Genomic DNA, 14,195 nt, shown 5'->3' on the forward strand with positions numbered 1-14,195 from the left:
ATGGGAGGTAAAGTTATTGAAATTTTACTTGTCCAAATACATCTTTATTCTGTCTTCACACTTGCTTGGTGATTTGGTTGTATGGATTTCTAGGTCAGAAATCATCACCAAGAATTTTGAAGGCATTGCCTCCTTCCAGTCTTCCAGGCATTGTTTCTGCCTTCCGGTGCTGCTGTTGAACTGTCCAGAGCTGTGGTTCTTTATCCTTTGTATACAACTTGTTTTATATATTCTCCCTGGAAGCTTTTAAGACCTATTCTTTGGCCCTAGTAAACTGAAATTTCATACCGAATGTGCCACTGTGTGAATCTATTTTTGTACATGGTGTCGGGCACTTTGTGGGGTTGTTCAGTCTGAGCACTCGTATCTTTTTTTCCTGGAAAGTTTTCTTAATTATTTCATTGTTGATTTCTTCCCCTTGGTTTTCTCTTTTCTCTAAGTACTGTAATTGAAATGTGAGGCTTCCTGAACTGTTTGTCTAATATTTTTATTGTTTTTTCCCCCCTATTTAGCATCTGTTTGAGTTTTTATCTTTCTAGGAGATACCCTCAATTTTATCTTCAAAATTTTCTATTGAGTTTTTCTTTTCTCCTCTCCTGTTTTTCATTTCCAGAGCCCTTTTTTTGTTCTCTGGGTGTCCTAAAAAAAACAAACAAACAAAAAAACCCCATCCCTTCCTTCTTTCTCTTCATTTTTTCTTATATCTCTAAAGCTGTTAATGAGTATTTTTTTTTCTTCTCTCTATATAGTTCTGTTTCTTGCAAATAGTCTCCCTGCAACCCTGCCCTTTAAAAATTTGTCTCTGTATTATTAGAGTCTTCCACTAAGTAGGTGGTAAGGTTGTGTTGTCTGCTCACATTGAAGAGTGTTGACCTAAAAGCTGATTAGAAATGTTGAACATGTGGGTAGGGCTTCTTAACTCCAAGTAGATCACTCCAGAGGTGATCCGGCTGGTATTTTTTTGTGGGAGAATCCTGGATGTTCATCATTTGGGGTCTTTCCTCTTGACTGGCCACATTCCCCAATAATTTTTCCAATCTCCTTGTGGAGAGTGAAGTCCTGGGAAAGAGGTCTGGGAGATCTAAGTGTACATTACACAAGCCTTCTCTCTCCCTCCATTTTCTGTATGGTACCCTTGCCCTCAACTGTGCATCATGTTCCCTGTACAGGGATCCCATATTTCATCTTTTCTGGAGATAAACCTCTGATCTCTTGTTGGGATCGGGTGGGAGAGAGAACAGCGGCCCCGTTGCAGAGTTGGGGAGGGACTTTCTACACAGCTTTGGACTATGTTCCTTGTTTTATACCCCCATTCATCCCACTCCCTGAGGTGCCTAGGGCCACCGTTTTATGAACCATGTAGGATTCTACAGTGTACATCAGGTGGTTCTTGGCCTTCCTACAGCCAACTTAGGAGGCATCTTTCTCAGAACTGCTATCAGTTCTTACACTTTCCATTGCTTCCCAGCCTCCAAAATTTTATTATTGTGGTTTCCTTTTCTCTTTTCCCCATCCTTGTAGGTTTATGTCTTTTTGAAAAATCACTTTACTGTATATTTAGTGAGGTTTCAGGAGGGAATAAAAGTCATTATGTGTGTTTAATCCACCATCTTTACTTGTATGCTCCTCTATGAAGCCTTTAAGGCATGGATGTGACATGAGCTGATTTATGTTTTAAAATATCATTTCTCTACTACATTGGAGAATGGATTGGAAAAGAGCAAGGTGGGGCCACTTGCTGCAGTCTGTACTAGCAGAGACAAAGATGGGGCCAGGCAGGGGCAGGCGAGACAGAAAGAAATGCATGGCTCTGAAGCATGTTTTGTGTGTACAAACAAAGGACTTGCTGATGATGAGAAGTGAAGGAGAGGGAGGAACAAGGGTGAGCACTTACAGTTTTTGCTTGAGCAGCTGAATGCATGAAGGTGTTATTTACCAAGATGGAGAAAGCTGGGAGATAAAGGCCTTTCATATTAGAGACAAATAGTTATTTCAGGGCTGCTCAGAGGTCTTTGTAGACCTGGGCTCCAAAGATTATTGTACAGTGAGAAAACAATTTTTATATGGTTTTATTTCCTGGCTGTTTGTTTACATGATGATAGCTTATAGGTGCTTAAGTAGCAGAAGAGTAAAAGGACTGAATGTGGTGTTGGCATATAGTCAAATGCTACTCTAAGTAAATGTTCGTTCTTGCTGTTTCTCCTCCAGGTAGTGCTGTGCATTACAATAAGGTATGTTTTTTGTTTTTTTTTTAAAATAAATTTATTTATTTTTGGCTGCGTTGGGTCTTCGTTGCTGCGTGTGGGCTTTCTCTAGTTGTGGCCAGCAGGGGCTACTCTTTGTTGTGGTGCACGGGCTTCTCATTGCGGTGACTTCTCTTGTTGCGGAGCATGGGCTCTAGGTGTGCGGGCTTCAGTAGTTGTGGCACACGGTCTCTAGAGCACAGGCTCAGTAATTGTGGTGCACGGGCTTAGTTGCTCAGCGGCATGTGGGATCTTCCGAGACCAGGGATGGAACCCATGTCGCCTGCATTGGCAAGTGGATTCTTAAGCACTGCACCACCAGGGAAGTCCCAGGTATGGGTTTTAACATCAGAACAAATCTAAGAAGTCACAGAATCTAAAGACATTCTTTCTGATTTAGGAAGTACCCATAGGAGTCTTAAAATTCTTAAATATCTTTTCTTATTCTCACAGTAGTTTTTAATATCATTTGATTTGACCTTATTTAAGAGCAAAAGAACTTGTTGGTTTAGTTCAACAAATAACCAATATTATAAGAAAATGAATTGAAGTTGCTGTATTCATTTGACATTCAAAGTAGGTAATTTGGTAGTAATTATGTGATCCCTTAGCTGACTTATTTTATGGACACAGATAGTGATACGGAGACAGTTTTACAGACCAACACGTTAACAAAAACAACGACCACACTTCCCTTCGTCATTTAAAACTGTTTTCTATACCTATTTGTCTTATACAGTGACAATCTTTTTTTTTTTTTTTTGCGGGCCTCTCACCGCTGTGGCCTCCCCCATTGCGGAGTACAGGCTCCGGACACGCAGGCTCAGCGGCCATGGCTCACGGGCCCAGCCGCTCCGCGGCATGTGGGATCTTCCTGGACCGGGGCACAAACCTGTGTCCCCTGCATCGGCAGGCGGACTCTCAACCACTGCGCCACCAGGGAAGCCCTACAGTGACAATTATAATGAGCTCTTTAATTTAAAGTTCAGTTCAGCAAATCACTTAAGGGACTGTTTAATCTTTACTGTGTTTTCACTGACTGTTTTATAGGGTTACATACTTAAAAAGAAATTACATATTGAAAGCTCTGTTCTAAAGACTTCAGGAGCAAATCTCCTGCTGAAGTCTGGGAAGCTTATGACCACAGTGCTCATTTGTAGGTTGCTTAAAAGATGTAAGTTTTTTTTTTCCCCCTACAATTAACTGTTAGAGAAGAACTTGTCTCTATGGTGGAATATGAATGTGTGAATGAAAAGCCATTTGCTGAAGAAGGGGGGAAAAGGAGAGGAAGAAAGTGCTAGATATCCCAATATTAGATCATAGCTATTTAGTAATGCTATCATATAAAAAAATAAAGGAAGAAAGGAAGGAAGGAAATGATTTCTAGTTACTGATTTGTTATAAATACTAGGTTATAGCATGTAGAAATCTATCAATGATCTTACTTAGAATTTAATAGCAAACAAGAGTTATCTGTAACTATGTGATTAGATAGATAACTTGTTTCCTAGTCTCTCCTTTCATCCAAACTCTCACCTACCGCCCCCTCCCCCTGCCCCCCCATTGGTTAAATGGAAATGTAGATTTGATTTACATGGGTGGTTAACATATGCAAACAAAGCTAAAAATAGATAAAGCTATTCTGAATTGTGGGAAATATTAATTTACCTTTCAACACAGTAATACTTACTGGTACTTTTGTTCTGGATCTCAAAGTCCAGGGAAACTAGACTTCAGACTGGCTCTTCCTCACCTCTATCCGGATGCTTTTGTATAAGGAGGCCAATGAGTTCCTTGATTCTTAGTCTATAAGAATAAACACACTTCTCAGTAGTACCTGCACCACTCCTAGATCTCAGGCTTGGCTAAGAGGACAAGGACATGGCCAAGAAATTGTACAACAGATCAAAAAACAGAAGCCCACGTGGGAAGGAGACATAGAATTATCGTTCCTGTCTTTGTGAATGCCCCAGGAATCAGAAATGCAAGGCTTATTTTTCATTTCAAAGTGAGACTGTAATGTTTTTCCTAAGTGTACAAGAATTTTAATCTGGAACTGTGAATTTTAAAAATAAAATTTAACAATTACCAAAGTTTTATAGACCATTTGGGGAGAATGAAGGGCAGGTAGTAATACATAAATACTGAAATACCTTAGTCACCATTCTAAAAATAAAATTACACTATAAAAGTATTTGATTTTCAGAAAAACACAAAGACTGCAGAGAAAAAGTTTTCTTTCGATTTTCCCTTTTTTTGTGGCTTATTTCCTTTCTGGCCTTTCTTCCTTGAGCTGAAAGGTCTCATGTGTTATTACATCTTGGAGGGCCATCTATTCAAGAGGCTGAGATCTCAATGTTCAACTCTTACATTTATTCAGAAAATAATAGTTCTGCACTAAATCTGTCAGGCACTGTTTTAGGCACAATTTTGGGCATGGACAGGAGTGAACAAAACAGTTAAGTATCTTTGGCCTGTGGAACTTAAAGTGGGTGGCAAAGGGTACAGAAAATAGTAGTGTTAATTTAAACATAGAATATATTAGATAGTGATAAGTGCTAAGGAGGACAATGAAATAGGGAGGATGATATGGAAGATGAGGGGGCGGCAATTGTAAACAGCACTGTCAGGGAAGGTCTCACTGAGAAGATGCCACCTGAATAAAAGCCTGAAGGAGATAGGAAGGGAGCCACTCAGAGATCTGGGCAGACAGAACAGCGAGTACAGAGCCCTAAGAAGGAGTGCAACTGATGAACAGAAGGACCAGAAGGAGGCAGGTGCAGCTGGAGGGAGAAGGTGGGTAGTAAGAAGTATCAGAGGTGTGACAGAGGCAAGTTGTGTAGAACCTTGTAGGCCATCAAAAGGACTTTTGCTTTCTCTCCCGAGTGAGATGGGAAGGCATACATTGAGCAATGTCTTAGGATATGGGGCTGAGAATCAAGTGAGGATTGGCAAGGGCAAAAACAGGGACCACTGTTGGGAAGCTCCTGCTGTAATCCAGGTGAAAAACGAGGTGGCCTGGGTCAGTGAAACACAGTGGAGGTGGGGAGAGGTGCTTAGACTCTGGATCTCTTTTGAAGAAAGAGTCGGGAGGATTTGCTGATTGAATGGATGTGAGGAATGAGCAAAAGAGAGGCCTCGAGGATAACTCTAGGGTTTCAAGCCTGAGATGCTGCAAGGGGCGTATGTATCTTCCTGAGAAAGGAAGACTGTGGGGGAAGTGGAGCTGAGGGGAAGAGCAAGAGCGCAGTTTCGACATGTAACGTCGGAAATGACCATCAGCTATCTAAGCAGGGTATGTAGTTCTGGAGTTTCTGCTGGGTATGTAGTTCTGGAGTTTAGGGGAGAAAACTGGCCTAGAGATAGAAATTCGGGAGGTGGCAGCATAGATGATATTGATAATTCTGAGACCGATGATATGGACAGAGAAGGGACTTGTTCCAAGCATGCGACCTGGGGTTGGGAGAGGGCAGGAAGCAGCAAAGGTGAGTGGGAAGGAACAGTCAGGGAGGCAGGAGGAAAACCAGGAGTGCGGGGTGCTCTGGAAGCCAGGTGAGGAGCATTTTAGAAGGAGGAGAGCATGATTGGGTCTGGCAAAATGTTTGTGTCTGCTTATGAGAAAGAGCCAGTAGAGAAGGGAAAATTGACACTGTAGGAGACAGAAGGGATGTGATTTCCTTCAGGACCCAAGGACGCAGAATGTAAGTGGGGGATGGTTAACTAGGAAAGGACAGTTCATCTACAGTAACAGGGAAGAGGGAGAGGAAAGAGGCGCCTATGTAGGCGGTAAGGAGACCAGTGATGTGAGTATCCCACACCTTCTGTTTCTCAGTGAAATAGGAAGTGAGGTCCATGGCTGAGACTGGGGATGGGTTGGTGGTGTCTCGAAGGTTTGAAGAGGGAAGACCAGGTGGGAAGAGAGGAAGAGTTAAAGGACTAGGGAAGCAGAGCATTGTCTCTGGACACACGAAAGGCCCCTTCAGGTCTGGATCATGAAGTTACATCAGCACTAGTAGGTATGGGTGTGGGTTTTGCTTCAGTTACAGCTGGCTACCTGGGTGCAAGTGTGGAGCAGGAGGGTTAGATTTAAACAGAGTCAGTGTTTGTCCCAGAAAGAAGACTCATGATATCCAAACTCACAGGAGCTGCCGATATATACCAGAGTTGGCTAAAATATAGTGAGAAATGTAGCTATTACTGTAGATATTACTGTATCAGCAAAGAGTCAGAACCCCAAGCTTATGTTCCAACATGTCTGTCCTCAGGTGACTGGGCTCGCTCACCAAGGGCTTCCCTCTGACCCAGCAGCCGTGCCGTGAGTGTAGGATTCCAAGTCATGATTCCAAAAATTCCATTTTCTGGGAAAGCACAGCTGCTGAATTCATAGACCCCAGCAGTGTCTCTGCTTGGGTTCATGTTTGTCGTATACCTTCTTTACTCAGGCTGCCCTGCTGGCATATCACTTACCCTCACATCAGCACACTGACTGCCCGGCATTGCTCTGTTCGCATCTGGTGTCCACAACTGTAGCTCTTCATACCACCTTATATTTTGTGTCCTACCATCTCTTGTTCTCAAATCCTCAGCTTACTCTTTATATCCTGTCTATTGTCTCACGTTGTTCTAATAAATGCTTCCTGACAACGTGGCCTCGCCTTGGCCTTTCTTTTCATTTATTAACTGCTCTTTCCCTTTCAACTCAGTCCACAGGCAGCTTCCCTGGGTGGCAGCCTTACTCAGTGCAAGCCAAGCCCTGGGGCTGGTGGCCCATAAAGCTGGCCCTTGTGTTTGTCGTGTATGACAAGTCTGCCTGGGGCCTGTGAAAAGCAATGAGGCCATGGCAGACGCCTACCATGGCATATAGTAACGAAACATAATGTCAGGTCTGTTACTTCTCTGCTTTTGAATGACAGATTCCTGCCAAGTGCAGATCACCCTTAGCCTGGTTGCAAGAGGCCGAGGAGATGGGGAGGGTGGTTGTTCAGGATCAGGGTTTCTGAGAAGGTGGTCCTTGGATTCTCTGCAACATAATTGTTTGTCAAAGCTAGAAACTTCTGGATCCTATCTACTGAATCAGAATCTTTGGAGGTGGGGCCAGAATCTCTAGAGTTGCTTATTTAATTAGGGCCCAAGAGCTAGACATGCTCTGAAGTTTTAGGACTACTAGTCTAGAGCAATTGTTCATAAGCCACTCTCTCAGGATGGTTACAGTGCAGATTCATGAACTTCATCCCAGACACACTGCAGCAGACTCTGGGTGGGGCCTGAGACTCTGTATTAAAACAATAATACCAATAAAGAACAATAACAGTAACGAAATCAACAGCACTTCTCAAGTGATTCTGATGATCAGCCAGGTTGGAAATGTCAAGCTTTCCTTATGCCAAGTCATTTTCCAGTTCATCTGAAAAAGATCCTTTGTGCTGGAAAACTTTCTCACTCAGTAAGACAGCAGCAGCTTGGGGCGCTGGCTGCTATTCTGCTCCTGCCAAGTTCTACCTCATGATGCATTGCAAACTGAGGGCCTGCCAGCTTTGTGCTCTAAAGCTCGGGCTCCCAAACCTGGTTCTGTCACCTGCAGGAGATTTGGGAGAACACAGATTCGGAAGCTCCAACCCAGACCTGATGAATTGTGGTGTCTGGGAGATGAGTCCAGAAATCCCTGTTTTTCAGAAATACCCCGGATGACTGCAAGTCTGAGGCAGGTTTGGGGACCACCAGTCTGTGACCACGATGCAAACTCCCAGTGTGCAGGGGCCATGACGGCTCTTTAGAGGTGCTCCGGGAACTGCCAGGTTGATCAAAATGCAAATGAGCCTGCAGACAATACATTTCCTGATCACATCACACCTGACACTTTGTGCTGCCTCTTACCTAAGATCCTTGTCCATGAAAGTAATTTTCAGACTGCCTATTCTCTTACCTCAGCTCCCAGCACACTTCTGTTTGTTTACTCACTGCTGCCACCACCTGCCCCCCTGTGTGGCCACCTCCAGTGCTCTGTCACTACTGTGTCTGGTCACTGAAACTGGAATTGTTTATTTCCCAGAATTATGTGTCTACTCTGTGATTGTAGGATTCTAGTTTCTATAATAAGACATATATGACATCTTAAATGTTGTCAACATGATAAATTTACTAAGTGCAGCAAAACTCCTGGCCAGTTCCCTAACTGGAGCAAAGATGGAAGCAGGACCTGGTAAAAGGCTGAGTTAAAAGAACATTCTTAAGGAATTGCAGTGCTGTTGTTCTCAAGTGTAGGTGATGACCTGGGGCAGAGGTTGGGCTGGGCTTTTTGTAAGGAAGGCATGTAGACAACCGTTTGCTGTCGGTACCAATGGCGTTTGAATGGATAGCCTAGAAAAGAGCAGCTTGAAAACAGTTTATTGGTTTTAGCTCAACATTGGACTAATCACTTTCTTTGGATTACTTCCAATAATGTATTGCAATGGACAATAGCAAGGCAAAGTTCAGTTCACTGTGGCCGGAATTGTCCCAGATTTTGAATTTAAAAAGTCTAAGTAAGTGAAGTTTATTAAACGGATAAAAATGATCATTTTCTTCTGAATTTGTATTTTATTGTTTTTAAGAAGGAAAATGAAATTTTCAGAATAGTTGCTTTTATATTACGTAAGTAATTAATGTTAATTGTAGAGTAATTAGAAATTGCAAGAAATGTAAAGAAGAGAATAAAAGTTGCCCATATTTTTACCACCCAGAAAATGACTATTGATATTTTGTGGAAAAGCCTTTCAGACTTTGAACACACACACACACACACACACACACACACACACACACACACACTATGTGTTGTTATGCAATGTTTAAAAACCATGATTTTAGAGACTGGGGTTTTTTTGCAACCAGCTCTGCCTGAAATACTTTACCTACCCTCTCTTAAGTTTTTTTTTCAGATTCAGTGTCTCAGATCAAATGTCACCTCCTCAGAGAGGCCCTTCTGACTGCTCAGTCTAAGACTGCACCCCATTCTCCAGTCATTCCTGATCGATTTACCTCCTATGTCACTGTCTTCATAGTTTATACTTGTTTCCTGTCTGTCTTCCTCCCTACAATGTAGGTACCATCATTCTGTCCTAGTCTACCATACTCCATTTCCTGGTGCAAATCCAGAGTAGGGGTTTAATAAGTATTTGTAGAATAAGTGAGGAAATGCCTGACTAAATGAATGAATGAGACTGTTAGCCTGGGAGGGTGGAGGCCAGAGGCACAGATGAGAAGGGGAACAGAGCATCTGGGCAAGCAAACAAACGCATGGAGTGTTAAGAGGCAGTTCTGAGGACAATCTATCACTTATAATAGGCCCAGAGGGATCTTAAAGGCACTGCTTGGCCCCTAACAAATGGCAAATAGCAAAACATAAAAAAAGTTTGTCTCAGAACCCGATTGAGGGTTTGGTAGGATTCAAATGCCTTTTACAATTACCTTAGAGCTTTTAGATTCATATCCTCATTTTTGGTTATAGTTTTGCCTCTTGCAGATTAATTGTTTAAACTGAAAATTTATGATTACTCATCAATTTCCAGTAGTTGACGCCAGAAAAACATGGGTAATTTTCTCAAATGGTATTGCTTTTTGTGTCTTTGATTCGGCTCACTGGCATCTCCTTGCCTGTGATTTAAAATTATGTAAAATGAACAATATGTTGAGATATGAAATTATGCATGAATGCTCAGGCTATAAACTAGCTAGCTGACAATGAAGTTACTGTGAAAAATGTCTACAATAATACTTTGCTTTCATATCACATAAGACCTTGACTTGAGGCAGGCAGAAAATTAATTATAGGTCCCTTAATTTTAACACTTTTGGGGGAAAAAAAGAGCAGGGTCATTACTCCCATTCAGAGATAAGATAATTGAGAAACAAGTATTTTAATTGAATATTGGTGTGGAAACTGTAATAAACTTGGAGGATTTTATCTAATATTCAGTTTCTCTAGCAGTCAAGGTACACCTGGATTGCATGTGAAATACATAGGGATTTATAAACAAATAGGTGGCCATTCTGCTCCTTTCCTGGGTATTCTGTGCTTGTTGGGGAAATGCTTCTTTTTATTGCCTTTTCTTTCAGGCGTAATATAAAGATAAAAAGGTGAACTTTAAGGTAGTAGTTTGTACTTCTAAATGACTATTAAGGAAATCCATCTCATTGCTGTTGTGATCCGGAGCTGCTTAGCAGTCAGCTAGTAGAGTGAAACTGTAAAGTAGGTTAACCTTGTCCCTATCATCTTCCATCTCAAGCTGCTTTCCTCTCCTCCGGCCTAGGTTTCCTTCCCCAACCACCATTCCTCTGGGGTGGTGGAGACCTTATACTTGTTGAAATGCCCATTCTAACCCTGGCTCTCAGGCAGCCCTCTGGAATGTTCTTCCTCAGGCATGTGCAATCCTCCAAGAAGCCTTGCTCAGCACCTGGTCTAAGTGAGTCTTTTGTGCACTTACTCTCAATCACATCCCACTGTTTAATTCCTTTTATAGCATTTATCATAATCGGTCTCTTGTTTTTTCATTTATTCATTTATTCGGTCTCCCCCATGGGACGTAGGTTCCATAAAAACAATGACTCTGTCTTGATCGTCTTTGTATCCTCTGCCCTCCAAGCCAACGAGGACTTAAGTCTGTACCTTCATGTTGGGTATTTATTTAGAAAGGGAATAAAAATGCCTTTGAAGGGATGGGGGGAAAAACAAAGCTTCATGAGCTAGAGGTACTTTTTAGACTCCAGTGGCTGCAGGAAAAACATGCTGCGGGGAGAAAAGAAGAGAGAATGAGAACCACACACACGCTAATGAGGTCATTTATAACTTTAGTGAGTAATAGCAGATGTACTTAATTGTTTATTTCCTACAATAGACATGTTTTATGACTTCATGGTTCTCTAAAACATATTTGCCTAGCTTTGGATTTAACACAAGCCTTGGGGTTAAGGATAACAGTCCAGCTGGGGGAAGGCAGCTTCAGTCGTAAAACATTTTGACATTTCTAAGAGAGCTAGCTAGCCTCTTTTATCCTTCTCCTTTTTGAACTTCTTTCCTCTTCTCTCTTCCTTCCTTCCTTCCTCCCTCCCTCCCTCCTTCCTCTTCTCTTCTTTCTTTTTTTCTCAACTAAATGATATCAAAATAGTACATGCTAGTAGTAATGCTATTAAAAGTAATAGTACAATTAAAAGTCAAATGATAATAAAGGGTTTATGTATCAAAATATGGCAATACCTTATCCCTACCTCTCCATTCTCCTGATTTCCTTTTCCCAGAAACACCCACTTTTGATTCTTTCAGCTGTTCTTTCTGACATTTATAGATTTCCATGCTCTTAAATAATATGTGAATACTGCTCTCTTTTGATTCATCGATTAGAGACATAATCTATTGAATTTCTATATAGTAGATGAGGACTTAATTCTCTTATATCACCATACCCTCTTCTTCTCCCCTATTCTCCTCATATAATTATACTATAAATTTTGGTTAAATATATATTGTTTTAACATTATTATGCCTGTAAGTTTTATTCCCTGAAATTTGTAATATCTGGGTTTCCCAGGAGCAGACCCTAGGGCAAGGATTCTGGTACAAGTAGTTTATTTGGGAGGCACAGGAAACACCAACAGGGAAGCAGGGAAGTGATCAAAGGAAGGAGAGACAGTCATAAAGTGTGCCTTGTCAAGTGGTTACCACTGTGGGTAACTGGAGCTTCAGTCCCATTGAGGGACATTCTGGGAAATGGTGTAGAACACACTACTCATGGCATCCCACCTGGAAGGTAAGGGAGCTAAGGTGTTAATATACTATATTAACATACCTGTTAATATATATTAACAGGTATAATATATATTAATATACCTGTCAGAAATCTGTGGAGCGTTGCTCCCAAGGACCGTTAATTCCTCAACACTTCCAGCATGCTGTGCAAATGCTGGCAGTTAGAAGTTGGCTAAGAACGCCAACTATATAGTCCATTATGATTATGTTTTCATACTTTTTCCCTGAAATTAATAGTTGCCTTTTAAAGTTTGCTTAATTTTCTTGATACCTATTGCAAATTCTCCCCCTGACTTCCAACAGTTACTCAACACAAGATTTTACAAAGTAAATTATATCAAGTAATCTGTCAGCTCCAGTTTTTTTCCTTGGAGACCCTCCTGGTGGCCTCTATGATTTTCGATGGACTGCATGCTCTGGGGGTCTTTTTCAGAGATGTCATCCTGGAACTTCCTGTGCTCTCATCAAGGGAATGTGCTTTGACTTCTGAGCTGGATTCCTTTCTTTCCTGGTCAAAGTATATTTCCCTTTCTTGGTGGAGCACATTGTTTAGAGCATAGTCTGGTTAGAACACTGCTGGGGAGAGTGTCTTATCTCCTGAGTCACACTTCTCCCATCCAGCTGGTTGCCCCACTTGCGTCTGCATTGCTGCCATTCTAGTGTCTCCCTTCTACTGCTAAGAAGACTCCCTTCAACATGATCCTGTGTTGGTTGGATCTCTTTTTTTCGGTATTCTGTGTTTTTCTTTTTCTTGGATTATTTCCTCACGTTGATGGAATAAACCTTCTAGTGTCTTAGAAAAAGTGCCTGCGAGATTAATGTTTTAGATCTTGCATGTCTGAAATTGTCTTTATTTTCCCCTTAATTGATGGCTTGGCTGGATAAAGAGTTATATGTTGGAAGTAATTTACTTCCAGAATTGTGAAGACATTTTGGTAGTCTTCTACCTTCCGTATTTGGCCTGTTGTTGACATTAATTTTTAACCTCTGGAAGCTTTCAGAATCTCTTCTTTTGTTCCAATATTTGAAACTTTATGATGAAGTCACTTGGTGTGGGCTGACTTGTACCCGTTGTGCTGTGTGCTCTATGGGCTGGGTCCTTTCAATCTGGAAATTAATGTCCTCAGTTCTGGGAAATGTTCTTAAATTTTTTTGTTGATTTTTTACTTTTTCTTTCTGGTGCTCCTGTTTTTCTAATGATGGACTTTCTGCTCTGGATCTCTAGTCATCTTACATTTTCTCTTCTACTTTCCATTTCTTTCTTTTTAAAACCCTTCTTTCTGAAAAATCTTCTCAACTTTACCCTTCAATTATTCCATTAGTTTTTCATTTTAGATAATGTGTTTTAAGTTTCTAAGAGCCCTTTTTAGTTTTTAGAATGTTCTTTTTTTTAAAGCATCCTATTAGTACTATTTCATGGATGCAGTATTTTTCTCTTAACTTCCCAAATAAACCAGTGACTTCAATTGTTTTTTTTTAAAAATTTATTTATTTATTTATTTAATTGGCTGCACTGGGTCTTAATGCGGCACGTGGGATCTTCGTTGCCGCATGTGTGATCTTCCTTGTGGCACAGGGGATCTTTATAGTTGCGGCATGTGGGATCTAGTTCCCTGAACAGGGGTCAAAGCCAGGCCCCCTGCATTGGGAGTGGGGAGTCTTAGCCCCTGGACCAATAGGGAAGTCCCTCAATTGTTATTTTTGTGTTATATTTTCTTCTCTGTGCATAGTCTCTATTTCCTTCAAGTTGCTTTTTTGTTTTGATATTGATTTTTGCATCTTGATATGTATTTTTCATGTTCAAAGCTTTCCAGGTGTTTGATAATCCTTGATTGTCAGATTATAAGAGTGAGAAGTTTAAACTGTGATTGGAAGCTCCAAGCACATGGGTGGGGCTTGTTGACTTAGAACTTTGCCGAGGGATGAGCTATCTGAGCCCTTTGTAAGGAAACCCCCAGAGCTTGGCTGTGTTTTGTCAGGTTGGCATTACTGCTCCTATTTAAGATTGGGAATTACCTTTCCCAGATCCCTCTTTCATGTGTGATTAGCTTGAGCAAAGAGGGGAACCTGTGTAAGATTGGGAAAGTGGAGGTGAAGTAGGAGCCATTATTCTCAGAGGTCACAGTGATCAGAGACAATGACATACAGATACAGATGTATAGCGCATGGGA

At 41.3% G+C, this 14,195-nt stretch overlaps 1 protein-coding gene across 5 annotated transcripts in view; it reads left to right on the forward strand.

Moving 5' to 3' along the window:
• The window catches only part of KCNAB1 (potassium voltage-gated channel subfamily A regulatory beta subunit 1), a 508,411-nt gene that overhangs the window by 186,563 nt on the left and 307,653 nt on the right, over positions 1–14,195 (forward strand). Inside the window, exon 1 of one of the 5 annotated variants that reach the window (XM_079921208.1) lies at positions 2,213–2,231. The exons of the other annotated variants lie outside the window; for them this stretch is intronic. The gene's annotated coding sequence lies outside the window, so the exon portion shown is untranslated. Of the gene's footprint in view, positions 1–2,212; positions 2,232–14,195 lie in introns of those variants that run through there. 5 annotated transcript variants of the gene reach the window in all.

The sequence above is a fragment of the Stenella coeruleoalba genome (genome assembly GCF_951394435.1).
Source record: "Stenella coeruleoalba genome assembly, chromosome: 5".
Lineage (NCBI taxonomy): Eukaryota > Metazoa > Chordata > Mammalia > Artiodactyla > Delphinidae > Stenella > Stenella coeruleoalba.